The sequence below is a fragment of the Pelophylax lessonae genome, assembly GCF_965119305.1.
Source record: "Pelophylax lessonae genome assembly, chromosome: 6".
In the NCBI taxonomy this organism is placed as follows: Eukaryota; Metazoa; Chordata; class Amphibia; order Anura; family Ranidae; genus Pelophylax; species Pelophylax lessonae.
Genome location: NC_138773.1, coordinates 32,544,555 through 32,570,188, shown reverse-complemented (window position 1 = coordinate 32,570,188; position 25,634 = coordinate 32,544,555). Strand labels below are relative to the sequence as shown.

At 45.1% G+C, this 25,634-nt stretch overlaps 1 protein-coding gene across 1 annotated transcript in view; it reads right to left on the bottom strand.

Moving 5' to 3' along the window:
• The window catches only part of LOC309558518 (zymogen granule membrane protein 16-like), a gene marked incomplete at its 5' end in the record, with an annotated part of 322,172 nt that overhangs the window by 157,693 nt on the left and 138,845 nt on the right, over positions 1-25,634 (bottom strand). The window lies entirely within an intron of this gene.

Genomic DNA, 25,634 nt, shown 5'->3' with positions numbered 1-25,634 from the left:
TAAGCCAGTATTTTTTAACCTTTTTACCATGGAGGATTACCCTTAAAATAATGTTCAGGTCTTGGGGAGAACCCCTGTCATGGAATGTTAGCAGATTGGTAGTCAGTGGGAGATATCCCCATTACACTGGTGGTCAGTGGAAAGAATATAGTGTTGCTCTGGTGGTTATTGGGAAGAATTCTCATTACACTGGTGGTCAGTAGTGATAAGCTTGGCTTTGGTCTGACCACCATGTGGTGGACTTGTAGTGGAAAGAATGCCCCGCTCCCTTTACAGGCAACAAACATGATGATTAGTGGTCAATGAGAGATATTCCCCTTACACCGGTGGTCAGTGGAAAGAATGGTGGTTATTGGGGGAAAAGTCTCAGTTCACTTGTGGTTATTAGTGATGGGCACGGGTTAGGGCTTGGGTTCAGTCAACACCAAAGTTTGTCCGAATCTGGATGTTAGCTATAATTAATGGGCTGTCACACTGGAGGCCTTTGGTTAGTCACAGTATATTGGTGGTTGTGACGGTGGCGGGTATCAGACCCCTGGCCTTCTCATCCACCTCGTGACCAAAGACCAAGCAATCTCACACCCTGCCGTCACTTGCGTAACAATGCCACTCTCAGCTGCACCCAGCACACAGATTGTCCAGCTTGCGGGACCACAATCTAGATGCCAGCAGACTGAGAGCGATTGTCACCGGGTTAATTAAACGATTAACCCTTTCACTGCCACCATCGCTACGTTTTGAGCTTAGCGGACGCTCCTGATTTCACAAATATCAATTATGACTTTAGAATAACTGTCTATAACACACAATAGCGCTCTTCAGGAGGCAGATTCGTTTGGGTCAAGTTGCGTTTAAGAGCTTAGAGACAAAGTTTAACACTTTTCAAAATAAGGTTTAATTGTAAGAAAGGTTAAAAAATTGGTGCGAATAAAAATATTTACAGAAAAATGGGTTACAAAGGAATGGAGACACAATACAGCAATTAAGAAATAGGAGAATAAAAGAATGAAAATGCTTGCATTAAAACGGTATTGGTATTACCTTGGTTTCAGAGTTGAACAGGTATGTTTGATTCCCCTTGGGCGGTGTTATGGCCTCAATGTTAGGAAGAGAACTGAGAACTCTCTCAGTTCCTGTGTTTTTTTTCTGACTCTCCAGGGGGTGTCACCAGAAGTACTTAGTCAATAGGCTCTGAGTCTTCTAAACTGCTAAGGGACCTCCCCGTTTGACAGATTAATAAAAGCACTCATATCTTGAGAATTGAAACGGTTTACACGCTTGAAACTGATATCTTATGGTCCGGTTTGGAATGTCCTATCTTTAGACACTAAACATGGGGTATTTCGGAATAACCTCTGCCCTGTAAGGCATCTGATCGCTAGCTTGTCTTTACTAGGCATGAGGGGGTTCATGTTTGATATTAATTTGATCAGTATTTTATGGGGCACCCAAATATCTACTTTCTGTTAATATGTTATGTTCGGTAAAAAAGATATGAAGTTTCATGGTCAACTGTGTCATTTTCCGAATGAGCTAAGAGCCATATGCTGGGTTCAGATTACAAAGTACTGTAACTCTTAGAGCATGAGGAGACGCAATGTCTGCTTTGTCAACCTGCTTGTGTATAGTAAAGGTGTGAAAAATGTCAGCTTAGCAGGAACCTGGCATATAGTGACCCAGGGGGTCATTAAACTGCCAAAAGGCTGGATGATGAGGCTGATAAGAATGACCCATTGGGGTTTTAACACTGTCAACTAAGCTTGAAACACAAGAATGTTTCAGCGTTTGAATGAAATGGCGGCCTGACAAACTAGAGTGCCAACGCAAGATATCATTACAGTGGTCAATAAGAGATGTACCCCTTGCACTGGTGGTGTAAAGACCACCCTGTTACGCTGGTTCTTATTGGGACAAATGGCCATTATACTGGTGGCCAGTAGTGATGAGCTTGGGTTTGGGCTTGGATTTTGTTCTTCTGAAGTTAGCTGTTATTGTTGGGCCAATGAGCTGCTATTGGGAGATTCCATGCTCGGCAATCAGCATTCACAAAGGGGCATGGATGCTCATGACTTCATTGACCTAATATGAGCACATAGCCATGTTTGGTCAATGATGTCACAGGCATTACTGCCATTTGAATACCCTTTTGACACAGCAATGACAGCTAACATCCGGGTTCATACAAAACCCAAGCTCATCCCTATTGCTCAGTTTAGTGTCCCCAAACAGTAAGGGACAGTGGGGAAAATGTTCCTTACAATGGTGGCCAGTGTACAAAATGCCCCCCCCGTTACGGACAACTAACATGATCATTGGTATGAGTGGCTACTTACATGAAAAAAAATGCTCTACTGGTCCCATGCTGCTGGCTTTGCAGGTGGTATTGGTGCCAGAAGTATGTGGGCACCTTCAGGTAAAAGTTTGATCCACTATTGCTCCAGAAACCCCTAGGAACCTTTGGAGGAACCCTAGAGTTTGAAAAAACCCTGTTTGAGAAGGGCTGTTCTAAGCCAAGTTATTTCCCCTGACCACCAAAGTATGGATAATGCTCCACTGTCGCTCAGTGTATGGGGGCACTATAGTGACCACTAGGGATGAACTTGGGTTTAGCCAAAATCCAGAAGTTAGTTGTCATTACTGGGCCAAAGGGGTGTATAAAGGAGTGGAGATGCTTGTGAAATCATTGACCTACAGCACTGCCATCTAACTTCCGAGTTTGGACAAACTTAGGTTTGTACAAATCCCAAGCTCATCACTACTGACCACCAGTGTAATGGGCATTCTTTCCAATAAAAACCAATGTTACATGGTATACTTTCCAATGACCACCAGTTTAAGGGGAACATCTCTCACTTACTGCCAATGGTCATGTTAGTTGTACATAAACAGGGGGGGATTCCTTCCACTGACTGCCAATATAAGGAGCATTCTCCCCACTGTCCCTTAATGTTGCGGGCACTACACTGACCAGTAGGAATGAGATTACATTCAGCCCAAACACAGAAGTTAGTTGACATTGCTGGGCCAAAGAGATATAAAAGGGGTGAAGATGTTCCTGACATCATGATAGTTCTGTGTCAGGGAATCTACCACTCACCTCTCAAAGGTCCAGCAAAGACAGCTAACTTCTAGGTTCAGACCGACACCAAGCTCAAACCCAAGCTCGTAGCTACTGGCCACCAGTATAATGAACATTCTCCCTAATAGCCACCAGTGTAACACGGGCATTCTTTCCACTGACCACCAGTGTAGGGGGAACAACTTTAATTGACCACCAATGATCATGTTAGTTTTCTGTAAGGATGGAACATTCTTTCCACTGACCACCAATATAAGAAGCATTCTTCTGGCTGTCCCTCAATGTACAGGCGCACTACACTGACCACTAGGGATGAGCTTGGGTTCGGTCCAGACCCAGAAGTTAGCTCTAATTTCTGGGCCAAAGAAGTGAACAAAGCGGGGATACTCATGGCATAACTGACCTAATATGGCCACATGGCCATTTTAGGTCAATATCATTTACCTTTACATGGCCATGTGCCCATTTTAGGCCAATTATGTAACAAGCACCCCCACCCTTTTGTGTACAGCAGTTGCAAGGCAAGAAATCTCCCTCCCACAGCTCATTAGCCCAACAATGACAGCTTACTTCCAAGGAACATGGGTTAAGACCAGAGGAGTAACTAAAACCTTCAGGGTCCCGGTGCAAGAAAACATGACGGGCCCCTTACACCCCATCACGGGACCGTTTATTAAGGTCCTGCAGCTGGATGCTTCCCCATGTTCTGCCCTTCACCGTGGCAGAACCCTAGGGCCCAGTCACAAGTGTGACCTTTGGAACCCTGATAGTTCCGCCACTGGTGTTAGTAGTTTTTTATTGTTGGAATTTTATTTTTTTTAGTTTTAAATTAATTTTTTTTTCCAATTTTATTTTTTACAAATTTTTTAGGAGCCCCATTGGGGGGGGGGGCTTTGGTGAAATATAGGGGTCTAAACAGACCCCTGTTGTTTCAGCTATGAGAATGGCCATAGTCTGTGATGGGTACGAATCACTGCCTCTGTCTACTCAGTCTTCCCTGCTCTCCATCCTAAGGATTACCGGTAGCAGTCAGCGGGAGAGGGGAGGGTGATCATCACATGCCTAATGAAGGGGTCCTGCATGATTCGGAAATGTTGCACTTTGTTTATGATGTGATTATACTTACAAACAACTGTTTCGACTAGAGATGCACCGAAATGAAAATTCTGAAAAAAAAAAAAAAAAATTAAAATTCTGGGCCGAAACAGAAACCGAAAATTAAGGATGCTCTTGGCCGAAAACCGAAACCGAAAATGACTTTTTTCCCTCAAATGATTTTAAAATAGTTTTTTCTATCATTATATTAATATTAGACTTACATTTTTATGAATCTGAAATGAAAAACTACAAGCCAATAAAATAAATAACCACACTTTTATTGAAAGTATTGTAACAGCAAAATTGAACAGAAAATAACTTAAAAAAACAATATAAATAAAAATCTGTTAAATCTGTTTGTTATATAGGACTAAAGAATAATATATTGTTGATATTAATTTAAATATATATATACATTCTTCAGTTCTATGTAACAAAGATTATAAAAAATTGGACTGCAGTGCTTTCTATTTAAAGCGGAGTTCCGGCCTCATTTTCTTATTTTCTGATTCCTCTAGGGAAAAGCATGTTAAAAAACAATTGGAAATTCATTTTTTTTTTTGGGTCACTTACCTTATTTTAGGGGCATCTCTGTCTGACTTCCTCCTTCTGCGGCCACGGCCCCCGGACGTCACTCCCGGTTTCGCATTGCGTCCTGGGAGATGTGTGTCATCCATCCCAGGATGCAATGGGAATGGCCGGCCGCTACTCTGATTGCCAGAAACTAGGAAGAGGGACACAAGGGCTTCAGGCGCCCACACCGGAGATGGCCGCTCTCTTCAATCAGTTTTAAAGGTAAGATTTTATCTATATTCATTTACAGGCAGCCATCAGAAATTGTGGGGCCCCTTACACAGCTTTAGGCCTGGACCCCCTAGGGCCTGACAACCAACATTCCCCAGGGCCTGCCAATGGGCCATCCCACCGAATCCACCCACTAGCCACAACAGTGAGTCCTTCAGTGCACACTTTCATTTTAACACTCTTACAACGTAATACCGTATATACTCGAGTATAAGCCGACCCGAATATAAGCCGAGGTACCTAATTTTACCACAAAAAAGTGGGAAAACTTATTGACTAAGCCTAGGGTGGGAAATGCAGCAGCTACTGGGCCAACTGAACCACCATGAGACACAAAACAGGGGCTGCAGGCATGGTACAGGATATGGTTCTGGCCTGGTATAGGAGATGGCACAGGTCGTGGTACAGGCATGGCACAGGTCATGGTACAGGCATGGTACAGGAGATGGTACAGGCATGGCACAGGTCATGGTACATGCATGGCACAGGTCATGGTACAGGCATGGCACAGGTCATGGTATAGGCATGGCACAGGTGATAGTATAGGCATGGCATAGGTGAGGGTATAGGCATGGCACAGGTCATGATACAGGCGTGGCACAGGTCATGGTACAGGAGATGGTATAGGCATGGCACAGGTGATGGTATAGGCATTCCACAGTAGGTGCAGGCATGGAACAGTAGGTATAGGCATGACACAGTAGGTACAGGCATGGCACAGGAGATGCAGTGCTGCGGGCATGGTACAGAAGAATGTCCTGTACCATGCCCGCAGCACTGCATGAGGAAATGCAGGGGCTGCAGGAGGAGGCTCACTTACCTGTCAGTGAGGCACCTTAGATTTAAAAATGTTGCCGCCCGGCGCCAACACGTCACCACGCATGCGCTGCCGATGCTCGGGAAAGCCCCTACACGTTCCGCTATTCCCGGGCATGCGGCGCATGCGCGGTGACATGTTGGCGTCGGCGGCGCCATTTTTAAAAAGTAAGTCAGCCAGTGACTCGAGTATAAGCCAAGGGGGGCTTTTTCAGCATAAAAAAACATGCTGAAAAACTCGGCTTATACTCGAGTATATACGGTATATAAAAATAAAAATTGTATTTCAAGTCATCAATGCTATCAGGATTTAACAGTAAGGAATTATATTTTGTCCAATAAGATCCTAATTCAGGAGCTATACGCACTCAGCCCCCCTCACACGAGTACGCACTCAGCCCCCCTCACACGTGTAAGCACTCAGGCCCCCTCACACGTGTACGTACTCAGCCCCCCTCACACGTGTACGCACTCAGCCCCCCTCACACGTGTACGCACTCAGCCCCCCTCACACGTGTACGCACTCAGCCCCCCTCACACGTGTACGCACTCAGCCCCCCTCACACGTGTACGTACTCAGCCCCCCTCACACGTGTACGCACTCAGCCCCCCTCACACGTGTAAGCACTCAGGCCCCCTCACTCGTGTACGTACTCAGCCCCCCTCACACGTGTACGCACTCAGCCCCCCTCACACGTGTACGCACTCAGCCCCCCTCACACGTGTACGCACTCAGCCCCCCTCACACGTGTACGCACTCAGCCCCCCTCACACGTGTACGTACTCAGCCCCCCTCACACGTGTACGCACTCAGCCCCCCTCACACGTGTACGCACTCAGCCCCCCTCACATGTGTATATATTTCACATACACATGTACAGACACACACAGACATGTACGCACACATGTACACTCACAGACATGTACATACACAGACATGTATGCACACAGACATGCAAACACACGTACTCACAGACACATGCCCACACACAGACATGTGCACATCCCGACCCCCATGTATACACACAGACATGTATACACACAGACATGTACACACACAGACATGTATACACACAGACAGGTACACACACACAGGCACATACATATGCACACACACACATACATACAGACACACACAAAGACACACATGTATACAACCACCCCCCTTCACTTGTACAACAGCCCTTCCTTGTAAGGTGGTCTTCCCAGCCCCCGCTCTTGTTTCCCCCATATGTCTGTGACACAGAGAGGAGCTGCAGTCCGGGATACAGTACAGGCAGCACTGACGAGGAGTGCAAATGCAGGAAGTAGCCAGAGGTGGCAGCAAAGAGCCCGATGTGAGCTCAATGACACAGAGCAGCAGCTGCCGACTTTCACTCAGAAAGCCAGGGCAGTCACGGAGCACCTCTGTACCCACCCCCTGCCTTTTCCCATGCTCGCCAAGTGGTCGGGCCCGTCCAGACGCTCAGGCCCCTTACAAGTGTATAGGCAGTACCCCCCTGATGGTGGCCCTGGTGCACGGTATGCTATTGAGACCACTGTCCTCCATAGCCTTTACCATGTTCCGTACATTATCTCGGACAATCAGATGCACTTTAGACTAGTCAATGTGCCAAGTTTCAAGCATGGTAGCTAAAGCCTCAGATAACGCTGCTGCAGTGACCCAACAAACTCTTGTGCATGAAGCAAAATTATTTGCAATTTAAAATCAGCGTCTATCCACTGCGCTGTAAAGCTGAGCATGCTAGCTGGACTTACGTCTGAACTCCAAATGTCAGTGGTAAAACTTAGAGCTGGGATGTCTGTGGTCATGATTATTGATTATTATTGATTAATTTGTAACACTCTATCACCAGTGTTTTGGTTCTGGTTGTAGTGTCGGGGTCACTCACCCACACCACGGTCATTATATATCCAGTTTTGGATTAGGAACCTATATACAGTCAACCTTGTCACTTTATATACATTGTATATTTATTTAATCACGTATATTGGTATACCTTTATAGATTTACTGTGATTAATTCATTCACCCATTTATCTCGTGGAGTTTCTCACAATATCACTTGTGCAAAAATATTTATTCAGTACATTGCACTTTAGTCATTATACCACGTCTGTTTGATGATATCAAGATTATACTGTACATATTGCATGAGAGCACATACCAATTTATTTTTGATACCCATTTGCACATTTTGCACATTTATTTAAAATATAATTAAGATATTCATACATTAAAGAGGAAGTAAACCCTCCTCTGCAACTTTTACCTATAGGTAAGCCTATGATAAGGCTTACCTATAGGTACTGTAAATATCTCCTAAACATGTACCGTTTAGGAGATATTTACCTTTAATGCAGCCAGTGACATCACTGGCGCATGCGCTCTGAAGGAACGGCCGCTGGTGCCATTCCTTCAGAGCCCCGTGCCGTGACCGTCGGCTCCCGTGCGTGTGTGACATCACAGGCAGCGCCAACACCTTCCCCCTTCCCTTCATACATATATATACCCTCTTTCGGGTTATATTTAGGAGGTAGGCTGCAGCCTTGAACATCCTAAGTGCAGATTCCCCCCCTTTTCAGGTGGTGTATCAACCCTGTTGTGGAAAAGTGCCTCGCTACTGTGCCCCCTCTTGAAATTTCAGCTGAACAAACACTGCAGACTGCAAATTTGATGTCCTTATCAGAAACTTTGAAATATTTCCACACTGCTGACATTGTAAAGTCACTTAAAGAGGACTATGCCTCAGCTATAGATTAAAAAAGAAAAAAGAGAAAAAGTTACTAACTTAAAAATTTACTTTTTTATTATTTTTATTTACTTATAAAAATTTGATCACATGACTTATGTAATTGTAGCAGCAGGAGTCAGACACTCTCTTTAACCACTTATGGACCGGAAGGATTTGCCCCCTTAATGACCAGGCCATATTTTGTGATTCGGCACTGCATTACTTTAACTGACAATTGCACGGTTGTGCGACGCTGTACCCAAATACAATTGATATCTTTTTTTCCCACAAACAGAGCTTTCTTTTGGTGGTATTTGATCACCTGTGTGATTTTTATTTTTTGCGCTATAAACTAAAAAAGAGCGACAATTTTGAAAAAAAAAACAATGTTTTTCACATTCTGATATATAACATTCCCAAAAAAAAAAAAATCAAAATTTTTTAACATTTTAGGTCAATTTGTTTTCTGCTACATATTTTTGGTAAAAAGAAATTGCAATAAGCGTGTTTTGATTAGTTTGCACAAAAGTTATCACGTCTACAAACTACGGGAAAGATTTATGTAATTTTTTTTTTTCCATTAAAGTTTATTGTTATTTTTACTAGTAATGGTGGCGATCTGCGATTTTAGCGGGACTGCGACATTGCGGCGGACAGATCGGACCCCTAACTGACATTTTTGACACTTTTGGGGGGACCAGGGACATTGCTACAGTAATTAGTGCTAAAAATATGCACTGGTACTGTAATAATGACACTGGCAGGGAAGGGGTTAACAGTGTGGGTGATCAAGGGGTTAAATGTGTACCTATGGGCGTGTTTCTAACTGTGGGGGGGGGGTGTGGCTTGTGAAATGACCATAGAGACCTGTGTTCCTATATAGAAGGATCACAGGCGCTCTGTGATCTTTCCAGAGAGAAGAACGGTCAGATGTGTTTACAACAGCTGACCATCCTTCTCCCTCAGCGGGGAACGATCACGGGTGTCAGGCGTAAATCGGAGCCGCTGATGAGCAGGGGTGGGAGCGTGCGCTTGCCCCCTAGCTCCCTGCGCATGACCGAACTATACCTACGGCGGTTTGCGCAGTAGCGGCTGCCTGCCTCAGTGTAACTGCGGCAGGTGGTCGTAAAGTGCTTAAGCCCAGCACAGCTTTCTGCAATACAGTCCTCTGGCCAGCAGGGGGAGCTCAGCAGCGATTAATTGTCTGTCATTCAGCTAACAGCTCCACATACACAGTGGGCAAGCTGGTTCAGATGACGGCGTCCTGTGCAGCCTGCAGGAATTGTGTATGGCTGGAGCAATGCTGCAAAAATGTCCTAGGACTGGAGGTAGGTTCCCTCTTTTGGCTGCAAGTGTAAATGTGTAAGGCTTCAGGGGCCTGCGGTACTGCCAGGGGAGGGCTGGCAGCCTTAAGCCTGGGGGGGGCAAGTCCAGTCAAGTGGCCCATTGAACCACCAAATCCGCTCACCATCCATGCCCACCTTGTTTTAGAATGGATGTGCATGTTATATATCAAGATAAATTATATGATACAATGTGGTATAATTTCATTTTAATAGCACCAATGGAGGTTTAACAAAAATCCTGGATTGAAAAAAGCTGTATTGAAGGAGCAGAGTTAAAGTGGAGTTCCAGCCTAAAACCAAAATGTTGCCATCCGCTTGCTCTAAATCACCTGAAAAAGAATTGGATAATTAAAAATGTTTTTTATTCACTTACCTTGTTTTTAAAGAAAATATACTTACCTTTCTTCCTCTTCCTCCCTCTGTGGACACGGCCGCCGCCGTCACTTCCTGCTTGCATTGACTCCTGGGAGATGAGCGTCATCTCTCCCAGGAATCAATGTGCCTGCACCAGCCCTGCTCGTCATTCCCTGCTAAACAGCTTCTGGCATACCTCCCAACTTTTGAACTTGAGAATGAGGGACATTTTAGGGAGAGAGTGACCTGCGGCGCGTGTAGCGGCAAAAAGTGGGTGTAGCCACACATTATAGTGGGAGGGGTTTAAGGGCCTTGGTTAAACAAAACCAGTGCATGCGCACTGGCAAGTGGCTGAGCTGATGTATGACGTACCCTCACCGGGAGTGATGAGGGTAGGGAATTTTCATGGGTAGGGTTTTTTCACGGAACACCGGACTGCTGCTGCACGGTGGGGGGCGCTTGGTGTCCACTGGACAGGAGGATCAATGGAGTCCAGTACCGGAAACCTGTTTAAGTAGTGGGCTCTGCTGCAGGAATCCGTGATGGTTATGACTCGGAGGTATAACAATGGGCATACAGGGACACCCAGACTGCACAACTGCAAACTCTGAAAAGTGTTGTCACCTTCTGCAGTGATATAGAGCAACACCAAATAGTGGAAGACAGCAGGGACAGCGTTATTGTATAATTCCTTATTAGATTTATTTCTACTGTCTACTTGGCTGGAAGTGACTTGCCTGTGAGTTTGTCAGGACTTTGTAGATCAATGTGAGATGAGGAAGTCAAGAACATCGGGTGTCCCCATGACAGGATCCCCTTATATCACAGTCCTACTCAGAGTCACCCCCCCCCCACAGCAGATGTCCCCATCTGAGTCCCTCCTTACATCTGAGGACCCCCTTATATCACAGTGCCCATCAGAATCCCCCATAGACCAGTAGAGCCCCTATCAGAGTCCCCCATAGATAAATAGAGCCCCTATCAGTGTCCCCCATAGCTAAGTAGACCCCCTATCAGAGTCCCCTGATAGATAAGTAGAGCCCCTATCAGAGCCCCCCATAGATCAGTATAGTAGTGTACCTGTCCAAAGGGTCCCTGTAGCTCGAGTGCTAGGAGCAGAAGCATGTTGCAGGGGGCGGGGAGCTCAGCATTTAGTGAAGGCGGCACCAGAGGAAAACATACAGTAATAGGAGGCCAGGACTCGGAGGGCATTTCTGGGAGTGCAGGTGTTGATTGATAGCAGCTCCAGCCAACCAGAAGTCTCTCATCAGCCGCCTGTGTGAGAGGAGCCGACACTCGCACCCTCAGCACACTGTGAATTTCAGTGTGGGTGGGGCAGACAGGGGATAGGGGCCTGACTGCTGGAGAACAGCGCAGCTGCTCTGTGTACACTGGACAGGGGGATCTGCGGAGTCCAGTACCGGAACTTGTTCCGGTACAGGGCTCTGCTGCGGGATTTAGCGCGGATTTGCGGGACAGCGGGATTTGCTTGAAATTCCGGGATGGTCCCGCCGAATCCGTGATGGTTGGGAGTTATGGCTTCTGGGCATGCCCAGAAGCTGTGCAGGGCTGATGCGCCTGCCCCGGAAGTGACGAGCATGGCCGGTGCAGGGCATTCTGGGACTCAGACATCACCGAAGAGGACGCTCTGGCTTCAGCTGCCCACACCTGAGATGGCAGCGCTGGACAAGACATTTTCAAGGTAAGTATTTCTTCTAAAAGGTAAGTGAAACCAGGGACAGTTCAGAGGATATTGTTAAAGAAATTATGAATGTTTCACAATTATTATATGTGTTATAACCATTTATGCTTTTATATATATATATATATATATATATATATATAGTTTCCTAGAACTGCATCTTTTCAGCAGATTCTGCTAATAATTTAAACAGTGGCTACTGCATATCCTGTCATATGTTTTTTGTTAAAGACCTCACATTAACAAAGTTTACACTATATTGCATGACTCCATATATCCTGTCCAGATGTTTATAGACGAGGTAGAATACAATAGACTACTGTTCAACCCCCCCTCCTTAGGATATATTAAAGGCGGTACAGGCCATCAATCATTGTCCAAAGGAAGGGGCGGTTTTCAATCTTAACGATGTCCAAAATGTATATAAGGATAGGAGACACGTATGCAAACCAGACGGGTCATAGTAGCTAACAGCAGTATGTCAGTATAACCTGTGTCCTCGTATACGAGTATTAAATGCATTCTTCTTTGTAACATCTTGTGGTCTAAAGGTGATTTCCCTTACATCTTTGGTGCCGATACCCGGGAACCCAAAATCCTGTGAAGGGCTAGACACCGGTGACCGATACTGTACAGGGGAATTTCAGGTACAAGCGGAATTCCTATCTTAAAGTCCTCCGTCTGAATTGACGTTACCAGAGGCCAGTTAACTGGGGCTGGCCCATAGTAACAGGTGACCGGTTTTCCACGAATGAGTAAGAAAGAGACCCAATCTGGTTCAAGGTAAGAACATTTTATTTATATATGCATATATTGATAACACTAAGAATGTTAGTTGTGTAAATGGTTAAAAGGTTTATTTGTTTGTCTATGTATATTATTTTTTTGACTTGTACTCTTCTTGATGAGAGGAAGTGAGTTGTCACGCACTCCTCGTTACGAACATCTGTGGCCATCTTGGATGGGCCGATAAAGTGACCGATCTGCGTTTTGCTAAGACGTACTCAGGGTGTCATGAGTAGACAGTCGAGCACTGCAGATTTCTCTATCTCCTCTTGTTGTCTATGTATCAGAATGTGTTCTTGTTAGTCTTATTTCGTTTCTGTGTCTGATTTGATGTACGGATATAGTCTATAATATATGCTGTGCCACAGATAAAGGAAATTTGCGGGACCCTTTTGAGTCCAATGCAGCCTTATAAATCTGTAAAGAAGTCCCGTGCAGACAACATAAATATCCGTGAGATCAACAACTGCATATCGGTCTGTCTTAAGTGTCTCTGTCTTAGCTTGATACAGGGATGTGGTCTCTAAACACCAGGTTACAGACAAAGGAAATTTGCGGGACCCTTTGAGTGCAATGCAGCCTTGTAAATCTGTAAAAAAGTCCTGTGCAGCCAACATAAATATCCCTGAATTAAATATAAAAATAAAAAACTGCATTCCTGTATTTTTTGCAGGGCGCAAGATCGGTGTATTCTACAGCAACGTCCAGCTGTACTAAGTCCGTGAGTGCCTGTGAGATAACAAAGTACTGTGCATAAGTGTTAGGAATACCAATGCTTTTTAGGAGAACATAGAACTGGAAGATTGAAGGAGTATAGTAAGTTTTCCAGAGAATCTGTGGCTGTCTGCGAGATAACAAAAGTATTGTGTATAATTTGCATGCACGCTAATAAAAAAAAAAATAGTGTAAGAATGGGCCAAAATTGTGAGAATAGGTCAGAGATGTGTGAACCAAGAAGAAATGAATGAGGACACTAGATATATGTTTGAATTAGACAGAAAGAATTTGAAGTATCTTGGGAAATGGATGAAATGTAATAATTTTGATGCATCGTTAGAAAAAAATTAATGTGTCAAGTTGTGCAGGAGAATTAAAAGCGAAGCCGGTACCAAGATTAAGAAACAAAAGAAATTAGGACTACCTCAGGCCAAAAAATGTCTTGAAGAGTCTAATAGGAGAATAAGTTCCCAAAATCATAAAAAGACGATGTTCATAGATAAAGAACAAGATAATAATTCTGTTGTCTTACAAAGCCTTACCAATGTCCTTCAGCAAGCCTTACAAAATCCTGCAGCTCCAGATCCCCCACTTGAGGCAACTGCACCCCTATCAGCCCAACTAGTAGTGCCTCCTCTCCCACCAGCGTATCAAATTTACCCTGAGGTTCCAAGGGAGCCAATGCCGCCCCTAAGAACAACCTTGTCTGTCAAAAGGACCAGACAGGATACTCCTTATAGCGCTGCTGTAACAGGTTTCCTTACAGATCAAATCATAGGTCTCTCAAACCCTATTAGAGAACTCCTATCCCCACAGAAACAACACGGGAAAATAGAGGAATATCTCATGATTCAAGTTCCCAACCCCAGGGCAGGACAGAATGTGGGTACTGATCAACAGCCTGATATTTTACCTGATACCCTCATGGTCTACAGACCATGGACACCTGAAGATGTAAAGAAAGCCACAGAGGGCATCCCACATCCTAAGTTAAATATAAGACAATTTAGGGATGGGGTAAGGGGAATGATTGTCAGTTATAATCTAAATGGCAGGGAAATAGAACAGGTTGTAAGACAGATACTAGGACCAGATTGGCACCATGTGGCAGGGGATTGGATGGCTTTAGACAATAATGGTATAGTGCTACCTTATAATAATGCCCAATTAGGGGTAAACACAAATGCCCTGACAACAAGAATAGAACAGCGATGGGTGCAAAGGGCTGACTGGGCAGCCATTAATCAATGTATTCAAGGTGAGGATGAAACCGTTGACAACTTCATAATAAGAATGAGGGAAGTGTTCAATAACAACTCTGGAATTGAGGTCCCAGCAAATCTAGTTAATGATACTCCGTATGAACAACAATTAAAAAATTTGATTTTAAAGGGACTCCAAGCCCCCATTTCTGGTTTCGTGACCAAGCATATGATAACCCACAGAACTTGCAGGCTCCTTGAGTTTATTGAATATGCACGCCACGCTGAGCGTCATTTTCAATTAAAAAAGAAAAACAAGAAAGGAAAAGTTTTCATTGTAGAGGAAGATACTGATGCATATGTCATTTAAAAAGGTACCGGGAAGGTAAGAAGGCCCCAACGGAGACCTCGTGTCAAGGATTATGAGGGTAGGAAGGAAAGAGGGGAATGTTTTTTGTGTGGTAAAAAAGGCCACATGGCAAGAGAGTGTAAGTCAAGTAGAGATGAAGAGAGAGAGGAGAAAGCATGTCTAGTGGGAAAGGAGAAGAATGAAATAGAATGTATCAAGAATGAAATAGATTCAGGAGAACTTGCACATGAGGGACATATGCAATGTGGAAATGTATTTACAAAATGAGATAAAACCAGAAATAACACTCACTGTACAAGGGAAACAAATTAACTTTTTGTGTGACACGGGGGCATGTAAAACTTTGATTCACCCTCAGGATTTACCTGAAGGGATCAAAAGAAAAGGAACAATTTTTGTAAAATCAGCGAGTGGTGTAATATGTGAAGAAGATGTGTCTGAAAAACTTCTTGTAGAGGACCCACAAACAAAAAGAAAAATAGAGTGTAAAATTGTGATATCTGAAAAGTGTCCGATTAACCTATTGGACAGGGACTTGCTGCATGCACTAGACATTTCAGTGATACCAGCAGAGGGGGGTTTGAGAGCCCACAGAGCCTGTGGGAACATATGTGATGAAGGCTGACAGTGAACCTTATTACTGGTACAGCTTGGACTTAAGTTCCACAGGTCCAGGAAGCGTGCAGCAACCCCTTCTCAAAATAGCAGAAGAAAAGGTTAAAGGGAAAAGCTATGAGGTTCAACATCATTTACACTGCACTATGTATTTTAAACATTCCATAGGAACTGATGTTGATTATGAGAGAAAATTGGGTACATTTTCAGGGGTCAGAATTACGTTGAAAACGTTATATTGGGATCAGGAGGGAAACAGCGTGGCCACCTGTCTCCTTCCTGATGAGATATTCAAGTTACATAGGGGAAGAACTGTACCCCATGTATCAATTACTCGGAATGTCTCGTTAGATTGGTATGAGTTAGGGGAACTTTTGACTGACTGGGTACATATGACACCTGAACAACAGAAAATAAAGGGAATCCAGTCTTTCAACCTTAATTGGGTCACACAATGTACTCCAGGAGTGCACCTTTCAGGAGGGTACTACAACAAGGAATTACTATTCCTCTTGACCCAAGAGGAAGAGGATGCATTGAAAGACATCCCCGACTATCTTTGGTCAAAAAGAAAGAGTGATGTTGGACTGATCAAAACGGCAAGTGAAGTACAAATCACCAGTGGCGGCCCGTGCATAGGGGGCGCCAGGGCGCCGCCCCCCCCCCACCCCTAAAGAAAAGAAAAAAAAAACAAGAAGAAAAAAAAAAAAACGAACATATAAAGTTTTGAAAAAAAAAATTACAAAACGAACAAATAAAGTTTTAAAAAAAAAATTGTGTTCGCCGCTACCCCGGCCTATGTGGTGGCTATGGGGGGGGGTGGGGTTTACGACCCAGAAGGGCGCCGATTGGCTGCCTTCTGGGGGCGTAACCTGAGCGCAAGTCATTGCGCTTGGGCACCCCCACTTTCCTGATATCCTGGCTGTGATTGGTCCAGTCTCCAGCCTGGACCAATCATCATCCAGGACATTCGATCGTGACGTCACAATGGGGGCGGTGCCGGTGCGTGCGTCCATCACTCACCGTCACCGCCGCTCGGAGGACCGCCGCCTCCGCCGCAGAAGAGGAAGAACGGATCGAGGAGGGATGAATCCGCCGCCGCCAGGTAAGTGTAGATTGAAGGGAGCATGCACGCTGGTCTTTGCATTGATTGGGGGACAATGCTGACTGTGGCACTCTGCAATCATTGGGGGACAATGCTGACTGTGGCACTCTGCAATCATTTGGGGACAATGCTGACTGTGGCACTCTGCAATCATTGGGGGACAATGCTGACTGTGGCACTCTGCAATCATTGGGGGACAATGCTGACTGTGGCACTCTGCAATCATTGGGGTACAATGCTGACTGTGGCACTCTGCAATCATTGGGGTACAATGCTGTGGGCACTCTGCAATCATTGGGGACAATGCTGACTGTGGCACTCTGCAATCATTGGGGTACAATGCTGTGGGCACTCTGCAATCATTGGGGACAATGCTGACTGTGGCACTCTGCAATCATTGGGGTACAATGCTGACTGTGGCACTCTGCAATCATTGGGGTACAATGCTGTGGGCACTCTGCAATCATTGGGGTACAATTCTGTGGCACTCTGCAATCATTGGGGTACAATGCTGTGGGCACTCTGCAATCATTGGGGTACAATTCTGTGGCACTCTGCAATCATTGGGGTACAATGCTGTGGGCACTCTGCAATCATTGGGGTACAATGCTGTGGCACTCTGCAATCATTGGGGTACAATGCTGTGGGCACTCTGCAATCATTGGGGTACAATACTGTGGGCACTCTGCAATCATTGGGGTACAATGCTGCAATTATTGGGGTACAATGCTGTGGGCACTCTGCAATCATTGGGGTACAATGCTGACTGTGGCACTCTGCAATAATTGGGGTACAATGCTGTGGGCACTCTGCAATCATTGAGGTACGATGCTGTGGCACTCTGCAATCATTGGGGGACAATGCTGTGGGCACTCTGCAATCATTGGGGTACAATGCTGTGGCACTCTGCAATCATTGGGGTACAATGCTGTGGGCACTCTGCAATCATTGGGGTACAATGCTGTGGGCACTCTGCAATCATTGGGGTACAATTCTGTGGCACTCTGCAATCATTGGGGTACAATGCTGTGGCACTCTGCAATAATTGGGGTACAATGCTGTGGGACTCTGCAATCATTGGGGGACAATGCTGACTGTGGCACTCTGCAATCATTGGGGGACAATGCTGACTGTGGCACTCTGCAATCATTGGGGGACAATGCTGACTGTGGCACTCTGCAATCATTGGGGGAGAATGCTGACTGTGGAACTCTGCAATCATTGGGGTACAATGCTGACTGTGGCACTCTGCAATCATTGGGGTACAATGCTGACTGTGGCACTCTGCAATCATTGGGGTACAATGCTGTGGGCACTCTGCAATCATTGGGGACAATGCTGACTGTGGCACTCTGCAATCATTGGGGTACAATGCTGACTGTGGCTTTCTGCAATCATTGGGGGACAATGCTGACTGTGGCACTCTGCAATCATTGGGGGAGAATGCTGACTGTGGCACTCTGCAATCATTGGGGTACAATGCTGACTGTGGCACTCTGCAATCATTGGGGTACAATGCTGACTGTGGCACTCTGCAATCATTGGGGGAGAATGCTGTGGGCACTCTGCAATCATTGGGGTACAATTCTGTGGGCACTCTGCAATCATTGGGGTACAATGCTGTGGGCACTCTGCAATCATTGGGGTACAATGCTGTGGGCACTCTGCAATCATTGGGGTACAATTCTGTGGCACTCTGCAATCATTGGGGTACAATGCTGTGGCACTCTGCAATCATTGGGGGACAATGCTGTGGGCACTCTGCAATCATTGGGGTACAACGCTGTGGCACTCTGCAATCATTGGGGTACAATGCTGTGGGCACTCTGCAATCATTGGGGTACAATTCTGTGGGCACTCTGCAATCATTGGGGTACAATTCTGTGGCACTCTGCAATCATTGGGGTACAATGCTGTGGGCACTCTGCAATCATTGGGGTACAATGCTGCAATCATTGGGGTACAATGCTGTGGGCACTCTGCAATCATTGGGGTACAAGGCTGTGGCACGGTGCAATCATTGGGGTACAATGCTGTGGCACTCTGCAATCATAGGGTACAATTCTGTGGCACTCTGCAATCATTGGGGTACAATTCTGTGGCACTCTGCAATTATTGGGGTACAATGCTGTGGCACTCTGCAATCATTGGGGTACAATGCTGTGGGCACTCTGCAATCATTGGGGTACAATTCTGTGGCACTCTGCAATCATTGGGGTACAATGCTGTGGGCACTCTGCAATCACTGGGGTACAATGCTGTGGGCACTCTGCAATCATTGGGGACAATGCTGTGGCGCTCTGCAGTGATTGGGGACAATGCTGTGGCGCTCTGCATTGAAAGGGGCACGCACGCTGAACTCTGCATTGATGGGGGCACAGCACATTGTTCATTGCATTGAAGGGGGCACAGCACAGTTGCATTGAAGGGGGCACGCACGCTGAACTCTGCATTGTGGGGGCACAGCACAGTGTTCATTGTATTGAAGGGGGCACAGCACAGTGTTCATTGCATTGAAGGGGGCACAGCACAGTGTTTATTGCATTGAAGGGGTCACAGCACATTGTTCATTGCATTGAAGGGGTCACAGCACAGTGTTTATTGCATTGAAGGGGGGCACAGCACAGTGTTTATTGCATTGAAGGGGTCACAGCACACTGTTCATTGCATTGAAGGGGTCACAGCACAGTGTTTATTGCATTGAAGGGGGGCACAGCACAGTGTTTATTGCATTGAAGGGGGCACAGCACAGTGTTTATTGCATTGAAGGGGGCACAGCACAGTATTTATTGCATTGAAGGGGGGCACAGCACAGTGTTTATTGCATTGAAGGGGTCACAGCACACTGTTCATTGCATTGAAGGGGTCACAGCACAGTGTTTATTGCATTGAAGGGGGGCACAGCACAGTGTTTATTGCATTGAAGGGGGCACAGCACAGTGTTTATTGCATTGAAGGGGGCACAGCACAGTGTTTATTGCATTGAAGGGGGCACAGCACAGTGTTTATTGCATTGAAGGGGGCACAGCACATTGTTCATTGCATTGAAGGGGGCACAGCACATTGTTCATTGCATTGAAGGGGGCACAGCACAGTGTTTATTGCATTGAAGGGGTCACAGCACATTGTTCATTGCATTGAAGGGGTCACAGCACATTGTTCATTGCATTGAAGGGGTCACAGCACAGTGTTTATTGCATTGAAGGGGGGCACAGCACAGTGTTTATTGCATTGAAGGGGTCACAGCACACTGTTCATTGCATTGAAGGGGTCACAGCACAGTGTTTATTGCATTGAAGGGGGGCACAGCACAGTGTTTATTGCATTGAAGGGGGCACAGCACAGTGTTTATTGCATTGAAGGGGGCACAGCACAGTGTTTATTGCATTGAAGGGGGCACAGCACAGTGTTTATTGCATTGAAGGGGGCACAGCACATTGTTCATTGCATTGAAGGGGTCACAGCACAGTGTTTGTTGCATTGAAGGGGGCACAGCACAGTGTTTATTGCATTGAAGGGGTCACAGCACAGTGTTCATTGCATTGAAGGGGTCACAGCACAGTGTTTGTTGCATTGAAGGGGGCACAGCACAGTGTTTATTGCATTGAAGGGGTCACAGCACAGTGTTCATTGCATTGAAGGGGGCACAGCACAGTGTTCATTGCATTGAAGGGGGTACGCACGCTGGTCTCGGCATTGAAAGGGGGCACAGCACAGTGTTCATTGCATTGAAGGGGGCACAGCACAGTGTTCATTGCATTGAAGGGGGCACGCACGCTGATCTCTGCATTAAAGGGGGCATATACCATCTCCTATACCATGACCTGTGACATGCCTATACCATATCTGTGCCATGCCTATACCATATCTGTGCCATGCCTATACCATCTCCTGTACCATCACCTATGCCATGCCTATACCATCACCTGTGCCATGCCTGTACCATGACTTCAAAGTCACGCAATTTTTTACTGCGTTTTTTTGGAGCGAAACAATACCTATTACATTTTTCTTTTTGCGCCCCCCCAAAAATTTTGAGCACCAGCCGCCACTGCAAATCACCCCTAAAAGTACTATGAGACCCTATCAAAAACAATACCCCTTAAGAAAAGATGCAGAAGCTGGGATGGATCCTGTAATTAAAGAATTGTTGAATAGAGGTATAATTATAGAATGTCCAGATTCACCCTGTAATACACCATTGTTCCCTGTTAAGAAACCGCAGGGAGGGTGGAGGCTCGTTCAGGACCTACAGGCAGTAAATAAGGCTGTGGTGCCACGGGCCCCAGTTGTGCCTGACCCCCATGTCCTCCTGAACGATCTTCAGCCTAAGAACACAGTATTCTCTGTTATTGATATAAGTAACGCTTTCTTTTCAATATCTTTGCATAAAGATAGTCAGTTCTACTTTGCATTTACTTATAAGCAAAAAAAGTATACACATACGCGATTACCGCAAGGGTATTGTGAAAGTCCTACAATTTTCTCACAAGAAATGTCCAACAACTTGTCCAGGTTTACACCTCCCTGTGACAGCCAAATACTTCTGTACGTGGATGACATATTGGTGGCATCTCCTACAGAATTAAGCTGCCAAAGAGATACGCTGGCCCTGTTGTCCTTTCTTGCTGAGCAGGGACACAAGGTCAGTAAAGATAAGTTGCAGCTTTGGAAGACACAGGGGAAGTACTTAGGATATACTATATAACAGGAAGGTAGGCATCTGGATGACGGCCGTAAGACGGCTATACTTCAGGTTCCTAGACCATGCACTAAGAAGGAAATTATGTATTTTCTTGGGATGGCTAATTTTTGCAGGTCTTGGATAGCAAACTATGCAACAGAAATAGCTCCCTTAGCTGAACTGATTCATAGCACTCCAATGTCAGCTAGAGACAAAATACAATGGACTTCAGAGGCAGAGGAAGCCTTTACTAAGATTAAACAATTGATTGTGGGGTCAGCGGTTCTTGGATTTCCCAACTACAAAAATACTTTCTATCAAACAGTAGATTTTAAGGATGGGTATATGACCTCTGTCCTCACTCAGGTATATGGTGACAAGCACAAACCAATTGCATTTTACTCTACCAGGTTGGATCCAGTGGCACATAGTTTACCCCACTGTGTCCAAGCTGTTGTAGCAGCCTCAATGGCCATTAAGTCTTCAGCCACAATAGTTCTCTTTCACCCTCTCGTCTTGAGGGTTCCACATGCCATTTCAGTAGTTTTGCTGCAGGACAAAATTTCCTAGTTGTCTCCAGCAAGGCATCTATAATGCATGACCATTCTTTTAGGGCAACCCCATATTACCATTGAAAGATGTACTACACTGAACCCTTCCACACTTATGCCTACACCTGTTGATTGAGAGCCACATGATTGTATAGCTCAAATTGATGAAAGAATACTTCCAAGAAAAGATCTCACAGATGTACCACTTGATAATGCTGATATTATGTATTTTGTTGATGGATCCAGCAAAAAGAATGATATAGGTACAAACCAAAGGGGCTATGCCGTGGTAACACATAACCAGATTGTTGAAACAGGTAAATTACTCAATTCCTATTCAGCTCAACAAGCAGAGATCATAGCGTTAACCAGGGCATGTGACCTGGGTAAAGGGAAAAAGGTGAACATATATACAGATAGTCAGTATGCATTCTACACTATACATGTATTCGCACAACAATGGAAAAATAGGGGTATGGTTACATCAACAGGCAAACATATCCAACATAGGGAACTCATCTTAGCCCTACTAGACAGTGTACAGAAGCCAGCTCAAGTAGCTATATGTAAGTGTGTAGCCCATAAGAAAGGGACAGATCCTATCACACAAGGGAATGCCTTAGCAGACAAGGCAACAAAAAAGGCAGCTGGAGGTAAACAGGAAACACACTCCTATCTTGCTAAACCATTAGAAATACAGAAAACAATAGATGAGACCTGGCTGACAGAAATGCAGAGAACAGCACCTGAAAGCAAAAAACAAAAATGGTTATCAAAAGGAGCGACACAGGCGAAAGGTATCTACACAAGTACTGAAGGCAAACCTATCTTGCCTTCCTCCTTGTTTAGATATGCAGCCTTATTGAGCCATGGGCAAAGCCATGTCTCAAAAGGGGGGATGGTACAGATGGTTAACAAAGTGTTCACAACATATGGTTTCACTAATTACTCAAAAAAATTTTGTTTGACATGTTCAACCTACAATAGGTTCCATGTGCAGGGGCACTTAGACCTCTACGAGGTCGGTTCCCTAAGCCTCCTCACCCCTTTCACACGATATGTATGGCTTTTATTGAACTGAACAAATGCTAAAATAAGAAATTTTGCCTAATGATAGTTGATTTACACACAAAATGGGTGGAAAGCTTTCCCCTGACACACCCTGATGGGCAGTCAGTGGCCAAGGTAATCGTAAAGGAAATAGTTCCCAGGTTTGGGATCCCTTCCATCATTTACAGTGATAATGGTTCTCATTTTGTGAATCAGACAATACAGCAAATCGGCAAATGGTACAGTATTGAATTAAAAAACCATTGTGTCTATCACCCACAGTCTGCAGGTACCATAGAAAGACATAATGGTATTTTAAAAGGTAAATTGAGAAAATTAATGTAAGAGACTGGTAAAAACTGGATACAGTGTCTGCCAATAGCCTTGCTAAGCATGAGAGTAACTCCCACAGCAAGGGGGTTGACACCTTATAAGATACTGTACGGGAGACCATACTATATCCCACAACTTAGGCCATTTGTTAGGGAAGATGAGAAAATGGATTGTGAACTAGCAAACTATATGAGAAAACTGTTAATATCTAAGGAAATATTGTCTCCAAACTCTCTTACAGGTCAATAAACTCTGGCAGAGCAGGGCATCCTTGTGCAACCAGGGGATTGGGTGTGGATCAAAATAATCAAGAGAAAACAGTGGTCAGATCCAAGGTGGGAAGGACATTATCAGGTACTATTGTACATTTTTTTTAACATTTTTTTATATGAAATTCCCCCCCAAAAAATGTAAAAATCAAATTTTTTTAACATTTTTGGCCAATTTGTTTTCTGCTACCTATGTTTGGTAAAAAAAATCACAATAAGCGTATTTTGATTGGTTTGCGCAAAAGTTATTGCATTTACTAACTAAGGGAAAGATTTCTGTCATTTTTGGTGTTTTTTTTTTAACGAGCAATGGTGGCGATCTGCGATTTTTTTTTTGGGACTGTGACATTGCGGCGGACAGATCGGACCCTTGACTGACATTTTTGACACTTTTGGGGGTACCAGTGACATTACTACAGTAATCAGTGCTATAAATATGCACTGTTACTGTAAAAATTACACTGGCAAGGAAAGGGTTAATTTTATTGGAGAGGGGGGGGGGGGGTTAATGTATGCCTGGTGCTTACAAACGTGTGTGGGGGGAGGTGACTGAGTGAGTCAGGGACAGATCGCATGTTCAGCTATGCTGAACACTGCAATCTGTCACTCCCTGTCACTTAGGAGATCTGCCCGCTCTGTTTACACAGGCGGGTGGATCTCCAAACTAGATTCCCCGACGATCGGGAAAGAGCAGCGGCGATCGCCGCCGCTCCTCCCCTGGCCCGACTCCCGCTGTGACTGAAAACAGTAGGAGCGTGCCTCCGGCGGCGCGCGAGCGTCGCCTACAGGGGGAGGAGTTCAGAAACGTAGGTCTACGTCGCTGGACGATAACGAGCCACATTGCTGCAGTAGCAGCAATGTGAGCAGACGTCAAGTGGTTAAAGGTGACTGAAATAGCTGTGACCGCAAGGGATGGCACCATTGTCAAAGGATCAGTTCAGCATTAGAGCTACAGCAGTCTCAGGATCTTATCATCCGCACTGTACAGCAGGAAGCCTATGCTAAGGAGATTGACTGTATCTTGAACAGAAAACCTATCCCTAGAGACAGTGCCCTGAGAAAACTTGACCCATTTCTTGATCAAAATGGACTACTTAGGATAGGTGGTCATCTAAGACAAGCCAACCTAGATTCAGACGAGAGAAACCCTCTAATATTTCCTGGTCACCACCACATTGCTTACCTGATTGTATCACATCATCACTCTCACGTCAAGCATCAAGGAAGACTGTTCACAGAGGGAGCTTTACGAGCTGCTGGCCTATGGATTGTCGGAGCTAAGAGATGCGTGAGTAACATGATCTTTAAATCCTATCCCTGTGTTCCTTTTGACCGCTATCGAGGTGCTGACCGGGGGAGGTGAGCGACGGACAGCGGGTGCTCCTAGGGTCAGGCTGGGGCCCGCTCCCTACTTCTTGCTTTGAACCTCACTAGCCCCCCTCTTTTCCACCAGTATAACCAAGGGGGTTACATCAACTACCTCTGACAATTGGGTGTATCTATAACCATTCTCCTTCTACCCACTGGCTGAATTATCTATGTGAATGCATCCTGCCACCGCAATGTTGATGTGGTGATTACATGTTCTTCACATACCTCCCCGAAGAAGGAATCGCAACTCAGATTCCGAAACATGTTGGACTTTTACAACTGTATGAAGAACCAGTGATCCACACTCTTACATTGGGCCACATGCAATATCACTTGAACATACTCTTGTGACTATGTTCTTCAGTTTTTATTGAATGATGTGTTGTTGTCATTATACGTTTACATTTTAATATTGAACAATAAATGTTACTTTTCATTCAACTCTCCTATTTTTTCATACTCTTGTACTACCAAGCCTTGTTAATTTAAATTCCCTAAGGACACTTGTTTGTTTCTTTCACAAATTATTTTGGGGAAGGGACAGTAGGCTTGGCCTTGGGCACACCTATGTATCTATCTCTTGTTTGTACATTTAATCAATTTGGGAAGAATCCCTTTGAAATTTAGGGATCAAGCCTGGCTCGCATT